The sequence below is a fragment of the Pseudonaja textilis genome, chromosome 4, assembly GCF_049901715.1.
Source record: "Pseudonaja textilis isolate UNSWEBS1 chromosome 4, rPseTex1.2, whole genome shotgun sequence".
NCBI lineage: Eukaryota > Metazoa > Chordata > Lepidosauria > Squamata > Elapidae > Pseudonaja > Pseudonaja textilis.
In genome coordinates this window covers 65,443,485-65,455,601 of record NC_141993.1, presented here as the reverse complement: position 1 = coordinate 65,455,601, position 12,117 = coordinate 65,443,485, and the positions used below count along the sequence as shown (strand labels likewise).

General features: G+C 32.2%; 1 long non-coding RNA gene across 1 annotated transcript in view; it reads right to left on the bottom strand.

Annotated features, from left to right (window-relative positions):
- Nucleotides 1-3,102, bottom strand: part of LOC148125872 (uncharacterized) — a 40,012-nt gene extending 36,910 nt beyond the window's left edge. The window contains exon 1 of the long non-coding RNA XR_015743710.1: nucleotides 3,009-3,102. This is a non-coding gene — a long non-coding RNA (uncharacterized LOC148125872). The remainder of the gene's footprint in view (nucleotides 1-3,008) is intronic.
- Between the last annotated feature and the right edge of the window lie 9,015 nt (nucleotides 3,103-12,117).

The window sequence follows — 12,117 nt, the reverse complement described above, 5'->3', positions numbered from 1 at the left end:
GCAGAAAAATAAGGCATTAACATCAAATCATAGGGTTTTTTTTGTTTTTCCAAAATAGTATGAATGAGTCATTTCTATAAAGATCTATCAATCTAATCTATAAACCTGAAGTCAGACCATCATGATCTATCTCTAACTTGGTCTTTCAAGTCTCCCATCAGTGCACCCAACACTACTATAATCCATCCACATGGCTGCAGTCATCCTTTTTGTTCTCCATACAGTACATCACCAGTTCACAAATATTGTTGCCATTAAGGTAATATCTGTTGATATTATTATTATGTAATTAGATGGTTATTATTGTTATTTAAAAATTCAATTTTTCTTTTATGATAATCCACTTACGTAAAGATCAAGGTGATTGGAAAGCTGGTGTTTTTAAAATGACATATTTCAAACAACTCTTATAGAAATATAAATGCCTGTCATAGAAATTCTGACCTTCAAAAAAAATTCATCATTGTGTTCTGAGGTTTCAGAAGCAATTCACTTGCTCTGCAGGCTACCATTCATTGGGGCTTTTCTTGACCCTGACTGCAGAAGCATGTTCTCCAATAGACTACATCATTTTTTAATAGGGTCTATTTTCCACTGGGAATTGTTCAGCGACTGGTTTATGTTTTTATTAAAGAATTCAACACAGAATGCATACCTTCTAAAAAGCAACCTTTTCTCTCTATCTTCTCTTTTGTGCCAACTTTGAACTCTGAAATGTCAATTCTTGTTACACAAAAGTCCATTTTAATTCTAATGCCCTAAAATTGTGTTAAATTGCCTGAAATTAGAATGTATTTTAATATATTCTAAATAAAAATATAATATATTTAATATATTATATTCTAAAGAAGAAAAAGAATGAAATAGAACACAGTTTATCTTTCACAGCTTTATTACAAGCAGAACGATCACAAAGGAATATTAATGTAATCAATGTGCCGTATACATTTATCAAAGGAGGGGAACAAAAGCAGCCTCATTATTACTGTTATTATTCTTTTAATAAATCAGTGACAGCCATAGGGCAGGGAAGAAATTGATTGGATGACATAAATTTTGAGTTCTTGTAGCCTTTGAAGCATTAAATGCATAAACATTATTTCTTCACATAAGTTTAGTTGATATCTGAACACAGCCATGTAAACAAAAAGCCACTGACTCAAAGGAAAAATAAAAGTAGAAAATGATGTGTCCTCTAATTCTGTATAAAACTGTTTACTTACAATATTTTTTTTAAAAAAAATCAATTTTAGTCCTTACCACATAGTAGAATAAATCTACCCAATCCATATTACAACTAAATTTCTTTTTTTTTTTTAATCAAGAAGACATATCTCCAGTGGGTAAAGATATTTCCAAAGTCATTTTCTTGTCATCATTTACAACACAGTATGAGCATACTTAATAACCCATTTAAGTGGAAAACTAGATACATTTCTACGCTATATGTAAGAATGCTGAGTAAAATATATGTCCTGTGCATGCATACCAAGAAAAGAAGCTATTTTTCTGACACATAATAAACCATCACACAGTTTTCACCTATCCCTCTTCTTCTTTCAAATGGTTACCGTTAGTATTCATTGCTACAAAGTTATGTGCCATGTCTTATTTCTTATTTGACATTAGGTCAGGACTTAGTAATTTTTTCCAGGTTCTTGGTTTCAGTAAGGAAATTAAATGAATGGCTTAAATCTTACCTGCCAAAAATCTTACACACCAAATCTCGTATTTTAACATTTTCTCTCTGAAATCTTAATGAGAATTCATTCACAGGAAAGTATCTTGCAGTTCAGTTAAATATTTTCTGTAGTTTGACAGTCACTTGAGATGTCAGTTTTTGAAAAATAAAATATCTTATTTAATATCAGAATTCTTCTGAGACCTTGAAGCATAGATGTTGTGCTGCTGATACTTTATTTTTGGAGTTTATATTTGGGGGAGGGGTCTTAACTTTTGTGCATGTTAAAAAAATGTATGTTATGAAATGTTCCTAAGCCAATAAAAGAGAAACAGGTATGGCAATTTTACCTTCTCCTGCTGCATGTTCTTAAATAGACATCAAAAGATTAGATACTAGATTTATTTCAAATCATTATAAAATTATACTTGCAAAGACATTCTGTATTCTAATAGAAGGTGATTCTCAAAGGGTAATTCTGCCCTCCATATATGTGAGCTGAAGATAAAAATCCTTTTCAAGTCAGCTGTCTTGCCTGGCTATCAGAAAGTTGCAAGGAGATACCCTATAAATGCTTATATGGTGCAATAGGTTAAGATTTAGTAGATACATTTATAGATATTTAAATAACTATACAGGTAAGTACAAGAATAAAAATCTGTTTTTGTTACTGAAGACAATTGTTGTGGAGAAATGGAAATTCGACAAATAACACAATGTACTGAAAAAGTATATTGATCAATATCCTTTATTACAGACCATAATTGATTTAAAAGGCATGGTCTTAAAATTACAAGAGATTTAAATAATCTTGAGCCTATTTCCTGCTCTTAGTTTTCCCAACTTAGTGTTTAGCTTCCCAGGTTATTTCCTTGGAATAGCTGGTCTTTAGCCCTGATTTTGAAGATATTATTTTATAAATCAACCTGGCATACATGCACATACACCAGATGTGTTGAAACTACAGCTTTCAGAGGTTTCAGTCAGTTTGACCTTCCTAGATGCAGCTCCAATATATCTGAAAGTTTATAAAGTAGAAAAGTCTGACAAAAACTAATGGAATGATAGCGTTCATTTTACTCATCATTGGGTGTCTTTCATTTTAACTTTTTATTGCAAAAACTTTTCCCCATTTTTTTCACTGAATGCTGTCAAAAATTATCAAGAATGTTTCTTTTAATTAATCATTAGAAATGGTAACACCTGTCATAATTCTCTATATCATCTAGTTCGGATGTATCTGATTAACAAACAAACAGGACACTTTAAAATGAGCTCAGTGACAATGCCTGAATTGATATTGTATCATTATAGCTAATGCACTTACTTGAACTGATGTCAGTTTTCCCACCAACTCTTGCATGACCTTCTATAAACTTGCTATAAAGATCAAGAAGCATCCAATCAAAAGCAGCTTGTTCTTCACTTTGCAGTAAAAAATAACTTGGTGTGCTAAAGTTGTGTTTATGGATTCCTTTACGAAACAGTAGCTGTCATGCAATCCAAGAGATGTCCAAATTCAGACTTTGTCAGATCAGGTTCCCAAAGGATGATAAACATGACAAGGTTTGAAAGACTCTTATATAAGAGAGTGAAAAGAGTAGAGACTTAAAAGAGGGAGGGGGCTGCACTCTAGAAATATCCATTTTCCTTCAGAATATAAAAGGGTGTGTGCTTTTGGCTTCATGTTTGTGCGAGCAAAGCGTGATTGGAGCTGCTGTCTCTCTATAAATACTGGTGGGGAAGTGTGATGTGCTGGCTCTATTGTAAGTGGGCTGTTTGGCTGTGTTGTTATTTCTTGATTGGTTGATGGAGTTGATGTTTGCAGATTGGTTGGCTTTTTTGTAAGAACCTGTGTGGCTGAGGTGTTGGCTATATGTCTATCAGCCTCCTGTGTTGTAACAACCTGGGTAATGGGCTGTGTGATGACCTTCTGAATTCTATTGTTGTGACCTCCTGGGTCTTGTGCTGTAATTTCCTGGGTCGTTGGCTGTGTTATAACATCCTGAGGTTTTGTGGTATAACCTCCTGAGTTCTGTGATGTGATATCCTGAGTGGGTGGCTGTGATGTAACCAAACCAAACCGAGAACGTTACATCACGTACATTATTCTCTCAAGCACCCATTTAGCGACAACCTGATCCAATGAAGAAATACATCCTACAGGCGGACGCAAGTGATGTAAGCCATAGGGGCTGTCCTGTTACAGGAGAACAAAACCGGAGCACTACAGCCATGTGTATATACATCACGGAAGTTTACTGCGACAGAGAGAGGCTGGGCGATATGGGAGAAGAAGGCCTTCACCATAAAATGGGCACTAAGTACTTGGAGGCATTTCCTGGAAGGGGAACAGGAGATTTTTGAAGTGTGGAGAGATCACCAAACTTAGTGTCAGACAAAAATGAGAAAGTGAGAAAAATCAGCTTTGACAGATTGACCCATCTCTTTCTGAATTATTCTACACACTGACAATACTGATTTGTTCCTCTGTAATGTAACTATGGAAATTGAGAATTCAGCCTGCAGAGAGATATCATCCTTATTGCTTTCTCTGAATAAGAAATTTGAAGATGCCAAGATATAGAATGAGATTGTTGCCATTTGATTTTCCTTTCAATTTCCAGATGTATGTAAGACCATTTGAGTGAAATTCAATGAAGTGGAAATTTTCCACCCATTCTCTACTGAATCTGGATAAAAACAGAAATATTAAAATAAACTAGTTTTTTATCTATAATTTCCCATCCTGGTTTACCTCAGAATTTTAAAGATGCTGTAGTTTTCATGCAATCATGTATGTCAATTAGATTGTTAGAAATGGGGCTCTATCTACAGTTTTTCAATTTATGTATAGGAGCTGTCCAGAATTTTTAAAAATTGAAAATAAAATTCAATACATTCTAAATAAAATATCAAATAATGTTTTAGTCAGAAATTGGGATATGAAAGTTTGGACCACAGGAGAAAAGATTGATATTCATTCTTCCTTGAGCTTGATTGCTACTGACTCTAATTGATTCTAAAATTTTTGTTTTTTCAGCATATTGACAAGTCTTTTGTACTCTTATTCTTTTTTGGATGAGTTTCATCTGTCACAGGGAAAATTTAGCATGCAGATTCATGATTTCTGAAAAGCAATGCAGCACATTTTACAGATCCATGACCTTCATACCACTGGAGGAAATTTGATAGAACAGTTCAGCATTCCAGAAGAAATCTGAGAAGAAAGCATGGTATTATGATGGCAAGATTAAATTATAGAACATTATCTTGTGCTTACTTTTTTAAAAAAATAATGATTTCAAAATATAATTTCCTGATCCATTAAACCATGTTTTGTTTGACTATAGTTTGTTGGATAAACTACATTGATTAGTGAATGTTGATATCTTCTTAAGCTCATTCAGTCTCAGGAGTGAAATCAATGCAAGGACTATCTTTTTGATTAGTGTTCTATCCCTTGATCATTTGGATAGTCTCAGTTTTTAATCAGCATAATCACATTTGTCTTCTAATCAAACATCTGGACAGATGTTTATGCACACTTTCCTTTGAGCATCCAGATAAATGAGGTGAACAATGTAGAATAGTGTTGCATGACCAATTAAAATAGTCACATATATATGACTACAGATGTTACCTCTTAATTACCATTAATTACTTTCTTCATGGTCTCCCAAGCATGTTTTCCCAGCTGCACTGTAGGGGGCTTAACCATTATCAGTTTCTGTCCAAATAAAAGGCAGAGGAATGTAGGAAAGCTTTGCATCAGCAAATGCAAGACTTGACCTTTGGTGGGTAGAACTCTGTTCATTGCATGTTAATGACTTGTGCCATAAAAACCTGTAAAAAAAAGTATGTAGTTTTCAGTCCTTCATCTATTCATATCATTTGTACAATGATATCATGGCTGACATGACATCATACTCATCCCTAATACCCACAAGGGCAGAATCATTATTAATGTAGAGAAGAACAAAGAATTATTTCCTCATACACGCTGTTAATTCTGATTAAAAAAGAGAATTAGGGTATATTCATTCAATCTATCAGAATATTGGTTATGATCACCTAAAACAATTGTACCCAGACAATACACAGTTTGATACAGTAGCTTCAGGCAATGCACAGATTCCATCATAAAGACTGACCTATACACTAATTGGAGAAAAGTTCTCCTTATTATAAATATGTATTATCACTTTTTCAAAGCATTGACAGAACCATGCAGGGCTATTTGTAGGGTTCAAGAAAATAATGTCTAGAAGGTGGCAAAAGGGTTTATCAAAACTTCACCTTTGTAAAGTTATGTATTTCTTGAATATACCCTTATGTTACCCCAGTTTCATGACCCCCCCCCAAAAAATAGATTAAAGCATATAATTAAGGAAGCAGAACTTGAATAGAGTATTATTCCAACACACTCAAACCAAAGACTAAATGAAGCAAACTACTAGAAAAGTAATTTACATTAACTTTAGGTAGGTAGATAGGAAGGAAGGAAGGAAGGAAGGAAGGAAGGAAGGAAGGAAGGAAGGAAGGAAGGAAGGAAGGAAGGAAGGAAGGAAGGAAGGAATATTGCATTGGATTAACAGACTTTTTGAAAAGTTTGCATCAGGAAAATGTACTATAAGGTGCTGTTTGAAATTTAGAAAGACACATGAGTAATTTGCATTAGTGGTTACTGAAATTCTCTTTATAATATTAAAAATTGTTAATACTTTATAATTTTCTTTTTTCAGTACAAATATTATAGATGTTGTCTTAATAATGCTGAAACTGCAAACAGAATTTTTAATGATTTGCCCTCCATAACAGAGTGAATGAGAAGTTGGATGGGTGATAAAGTAGAATGGGTGACAAACCTGTGGTACAGTTAAATGAACTTATTGTGTTTGTATAGTCACCTTGTTGTGATGAGTATAACAGTGCAGTATATGAATCTCCTCTGAGGTCAAATCTCAGATGTGATTTAGTGGTAGCACCTATTTGTAATAAGGAGAACATGGGTTTGTAAATGTCTATGGAGATTCTCAGTCATCCAGGTCATCCTAAAGGCAAGTGGACTTTCTGGTTTTTCTTTGAAGATGTTTCACTTTTCATCCAAGAAGCTGAAGAAGAAGAGCTGAAGAAGCTTCTTGGATGAGAAGCAGAATCTCTTTAAAGAAACACCAGAAAAAGGCACCTTTGGGAATTTGGGTTTATAAAGAGGAGGGGGAAATTACTTAACTCTTTTTTTCACACGCTTTTCAGCATAACACAGTTCATATGATGGCCTGAGAGAATAAAAATGTTTTTGCCAAGGGCTGAAATTATAATAAAGTAAGAATAAAATATCCCAATATTTAGGAGCCACCACTGAGAAAATCAATACCCCAATAATCTGAAAGTTACATTGCTTCAGATACTGTAGTCTTAATATTCACAATCTGATAGAATTTCCTGCTTCCAGTTATTTCATTTATTCAATACTTCTAAAGTCTCAGATTCAGGATATCAGATCAGAAAAGTAGGTTGGACATAGACTGAAGGAAAGATACTTTCATCCAAAGCCACTGCAAGATGGCTATCTCCAAGGCTCTGTTTAACTTTAAAGCTGGGCAGGTATAACTCCTAGTTCTCTTTTTTTTATCCCTTTCCCACATAGGGATAACTAGTCCTAAATCAAAATCAAACTTTTATTACAGTCATACACCAGCATAAAATAGAGTCCTATTTACTCTTGATAACATTCAGAGATAGAAAAATATTTGTTTCAAAATTGTACTATATAAAATGTCTATGCCAATATTGTACAAATTCAGAAAATCATTATTTAGTGTTAAGCAAAGCAATCACTGAGAAAAACTGCCATTGTGCCTATGGCCAGCTTTTCTTTACCTTCACAGGTCAAAAATGCAAGGATTGATTGTAAGGTTATTTTCTCATCACTATCATATTATGAACAATTGTTAAATGAGACAAGTCAGAATAAGTCTATAAATTAAATTATGGGAGCCAGATTGGTGTAGTGATTAGCTTCAGATTAGAAATCAGGAGACTGTGAATTCTAGATCTGTTTTGAGGAGAAGACATTGGGTGATCAATCACTTTCTCTCAGCCTGAGGAAGGAGACAATGGCAAACTACTTTTGAAAAACCTTGCCAATAAAATTTCAGGGATTTCTCCAGGAATTTTTGAAAATTGGACATGATTGAACAGAAGAAAAATAGATTAAATTAGGTTGATTTTCATATCATTTGAGTAAAGGGAATGTCATTTCAATGATCACATCCATTGAATCCATTGAGAAATAGTGTGTCAAATTAAAATAATTATCCATTATATATAATGATGGATATTTTTACTTTTCTTTCCTTCTATTATCTTTCATCAATTGAACATACAACAATTAATGCTCTTGTTTATTTTCATAGCAAGCTTTATTGTCAGAAGACCATCTTCCTTAAAAAAAATTCCACATATGTAAAGTTTGGCCACGCATTTACAAGTTCAAAAACATAGTATGTTCTCCATAAGAATTATGAAAAATAATGATTATAAATTATGTTTATAATTTATAAATATTTATCATATATTTTATTTACTTATTTAAGTTTTCATTACTGTTCACAAACATTATTTATCTTAAAAACTGAAATGATATATAGATAGCAATAGCAATCGCACTTAGACTTATATACCACTTCACAGTACTTTACAGCCATCTCTAAGTGGTTTACAGAGTCAGTATATTGCCCCCAACAATCTGGGTTCTCATTTTACCAACCTTGGAAGGATGGAAGGCTGAGTCAACTCTTGAACCTGGTGAGATTCGAAATGTCAAATTACTGGCAGCCAGCAGGTAGCCTAAGTACTCTAACCACTGCACCACCATGGCTCTTAAAATCAAGGAAAATATGTTATAAAATTTCTATATTTAAAAATAGAGGTTTTAATGTAGAGTTAAGAGATTAAATATCTGAGCATATGCCACCATGTTTTTACATTTATTTATTCAGTTTCTACAGCCACTCAATTGAATCAACCCGAAACTCTGGGGGACTTACAATTCTAAATTATAAAACAATAAAAACATTAAAACAATACAAACATATACAAAACAAATAAATGCAAAACAGCTATTTTATTACATATTAATTATTTATAATTGCAAATGTTTTCAAAAGTATATAATTGCATTCTCAACCTTTTCCTAACCTCAATATCCATTCAAAAATTAAACTCTAACCCTACCTGCATTCCCAAAATATAAGGCAATACTAATCTCAGGGGAGGGGTGGAAATCTGAGGCTTCTATTTAATGTACAATTGCACCCTAATTTACTCTGTAAATAGGGAATAAGCAGGTAGAAAACAGGACAAGCTCAAAGTTATGGTGAAATATCATGTATGAACTACAAATTAAGGCTATAACCTTCATTTATAATTATCATGCTATACCTAGCACAAATGAAATAATAGATTTCTTTTAAACTGAAGTTTGTGTATACTCTATTTTACTCTAGTATGTTCATAATATAGTATCTTTTCTACTTGACAAATGGAAACATAAAGAAAATATTCATTATATTTTCATAATAGAAGCAACTCTTGTTTTTATTCAAGTCTATTTCCAGATTTTATTTTTATTTATTTTATTTTATTTATTAAATTTATATGCCACCCACTTTACTATTCCAAAATGACACAGGAATTTTGAAATAGGGGCATATATATTTCATAACATGCACATTCATTTTAAGACATCTATTAAATGATAACTAATGCCACAAGTTATCTTTAAGATCAAGAATAAAATTAATACAAGAACTTGAAAGTTAGCATAAAATTAATTTACCAGGCTCGTGTCACTGTGGATGGCTGTCCACCAGTAAATCTTAATGCTTTCCAGCCTGCTACTCTTCAAATAACTTCCCATAATGAAACATCTGCCCACAACTGTTGTACTATGCCATATTATATCAGATTTATTTTTAGAAAAAATATTCTATGAAAATCTGGCACAAATTGTAAAGCAAATGCATCCATGGTATCTTCAAGGGAATTTTAAAAATCAAAATGGTGGACATGACACTTTGAAACTTCACCCTTTTCATATTTTTCAGGGCTTCAATCCCACAATTGCAGACCAATATAAAGTATATGTTTTATAATAATACATAAACTACCAGTACTTTATGGACTCTGAATTATATCAGTAAAGAAAATATCTTGAAATACTTTTTTCTTAACCTCTAATAGATGCAAATCCCAGATAAGTATTAAGAAACATTCTTCATTTATTGTCATCACCCAATTATTGTAAAATGAATGCTAATTAGTAATATATTCCATGATTGTCTTAAAAGAGCTTCAATAGATTGAATGTCTATTTTCCTCTTCAAAACTTTTTAAAATCTTTCTTTAATTAACATATTTATATTTTCTTTTCTTTAATTACAAATTTTATTAATTTTTACAAAACAATACACAAACAAACAAAGCATAGAATGTAATAACATAAGAGATCTTTTCTGAGGAAATCAATAAAACATCTTATTTAAAGACAGAATAATTCCAAATTATCACATTTCCATACAAGCACAATTTAATATATATATTTACCTTATCTGTTCAGCTTCATATCTTATCCCAGTTTCTCTTTGTTTCTCCCTTTCCTTGTATTATTCAAATTATATTTCTTTTACTTTAGATTGTATACATTCTTTATATCCATCTGTCTTATTTACAATTTCATTATTCTCTTCCAACAGTCTTCTTACATTCTTCTAAGATTTTATTAATTCAAACATGGACATACAAAACACAAAACGTAAATACCTAAAACTTCTTTTTGGAAAGCGGCTTACCCCGGGTTACCTCTTTTTATACAGACGTAAATCAAATTCATACTCACTCAATACACTACCTCATATCTTAATTAACATTCCGTATTTTCTATATATTTTCTCTCCTCTATTCACTCTCATAATTCTATTATATTTATTTCATCTCATTTTAAATAATTATACTTGTATCTTTTGTCTGTTTTCTTCAATTACCTATTTATCTTTTCTTTCCAATACAATATTTCTCCTGTAATCACTGGTTGAAGCATGAACAACTTTTATCTTTCCCCTAAAGTTGATACTTAAAAATAATACATACTTTCCATACTGATTCTGCTTAGCACGAAGTAGAATAATAAAACAAAAATAAAGAAGGGCTTGAGTTTATAGTATGGTCAAAACAGCATTCCACAGAAAATTAAACTCTATTATTTACTCTTAAACATTTTATATATTCCCTTTAGTACATTATTAACTCATATAATATTTCAGTTTTCTAACTCAATTTCAAATGCTAATATCTACAATACAATCTTATGTATTTTTGCAGAATCATACATTTTTTAATTTAAATTTTACCCTTTGTCTCTGAAAAAAAGCCTTTTTTTTTCATCTTGTTTTAAACCTTTATGGCTTCTCTTTCCTTTTCCCCTTCCTTTCTTATCAATTCTGATCTTTTTGATCTTTTTGCCCCCCTCCACCCCCCATCTCTCAAATTCCACTTTTTGAAACTTCCCTCTCTGTTGTGTTTCTCTTTTCTGTTGCTTTCTGGCATTGTATCGATTTTTCATCTTATTTTTCCCTTTCTTGGTTGCTTTTTTAAGTTCTAAATTCTCCATTTTCTTTCCCCCCTTGTTCTTTTCAGCTATGATTTTTTTGTCCATTAAAGATGGCTTCTCCTTCTTCATCCTGGTCCTCTTGTTCTTTTATTTCTTGGCATGTAGAAATTGCCATTTCCAAAAACCAAAAGATAGAACCAAGAGAGCCCTTACCTTCTTGTTTCTCTTTTTGTAGCTTTTGAAATTCTATTTGTAATTCTTGCACATATAATGCCATTATTATTATTATTATTATTATTATTATTATTATTATTATTATTATTATTATTATTATTTTAAAAGAGCAACCCAAATGTTTTTAGTCCTTCAAGGAATAGTCCCCCAAAAATCCCAAAGTCAGAAAGTCACAAAGCAATCCAAATCAGCACAAACTGTTCCATTAACACTTTCTTCTTCTTCTTTTTTTTCCCCCTCCTCCTGGGGTGAGATTCAATTAGACAGTTTCAAAATGATTTTTTAGAAGCTTTATTGTCATTAATTTATAATCTTAAAAATTTCAAGCAGTCTTCTTCAATAGAGTCTTAGAATAAGTTTTTTACCTCTTCCTTCCCACTTATAGCAATAAACTTTGATTTTTAGTTCCAATGTTCCAAAATCTTTTATCCCCTTGGCTTTAATTTTTAGGTTTATTTACCTTCTTTGCCCAAGCAGGATTTCCAGATTTCCGTCTGCTATTCCATAGGGAAGGAGAGTGAGAAGAAATAACTTTCCCTTTCACAGCTTTCTCGCCGCTTGCACAGTCTTTCTGGGAAACAATGTAGCA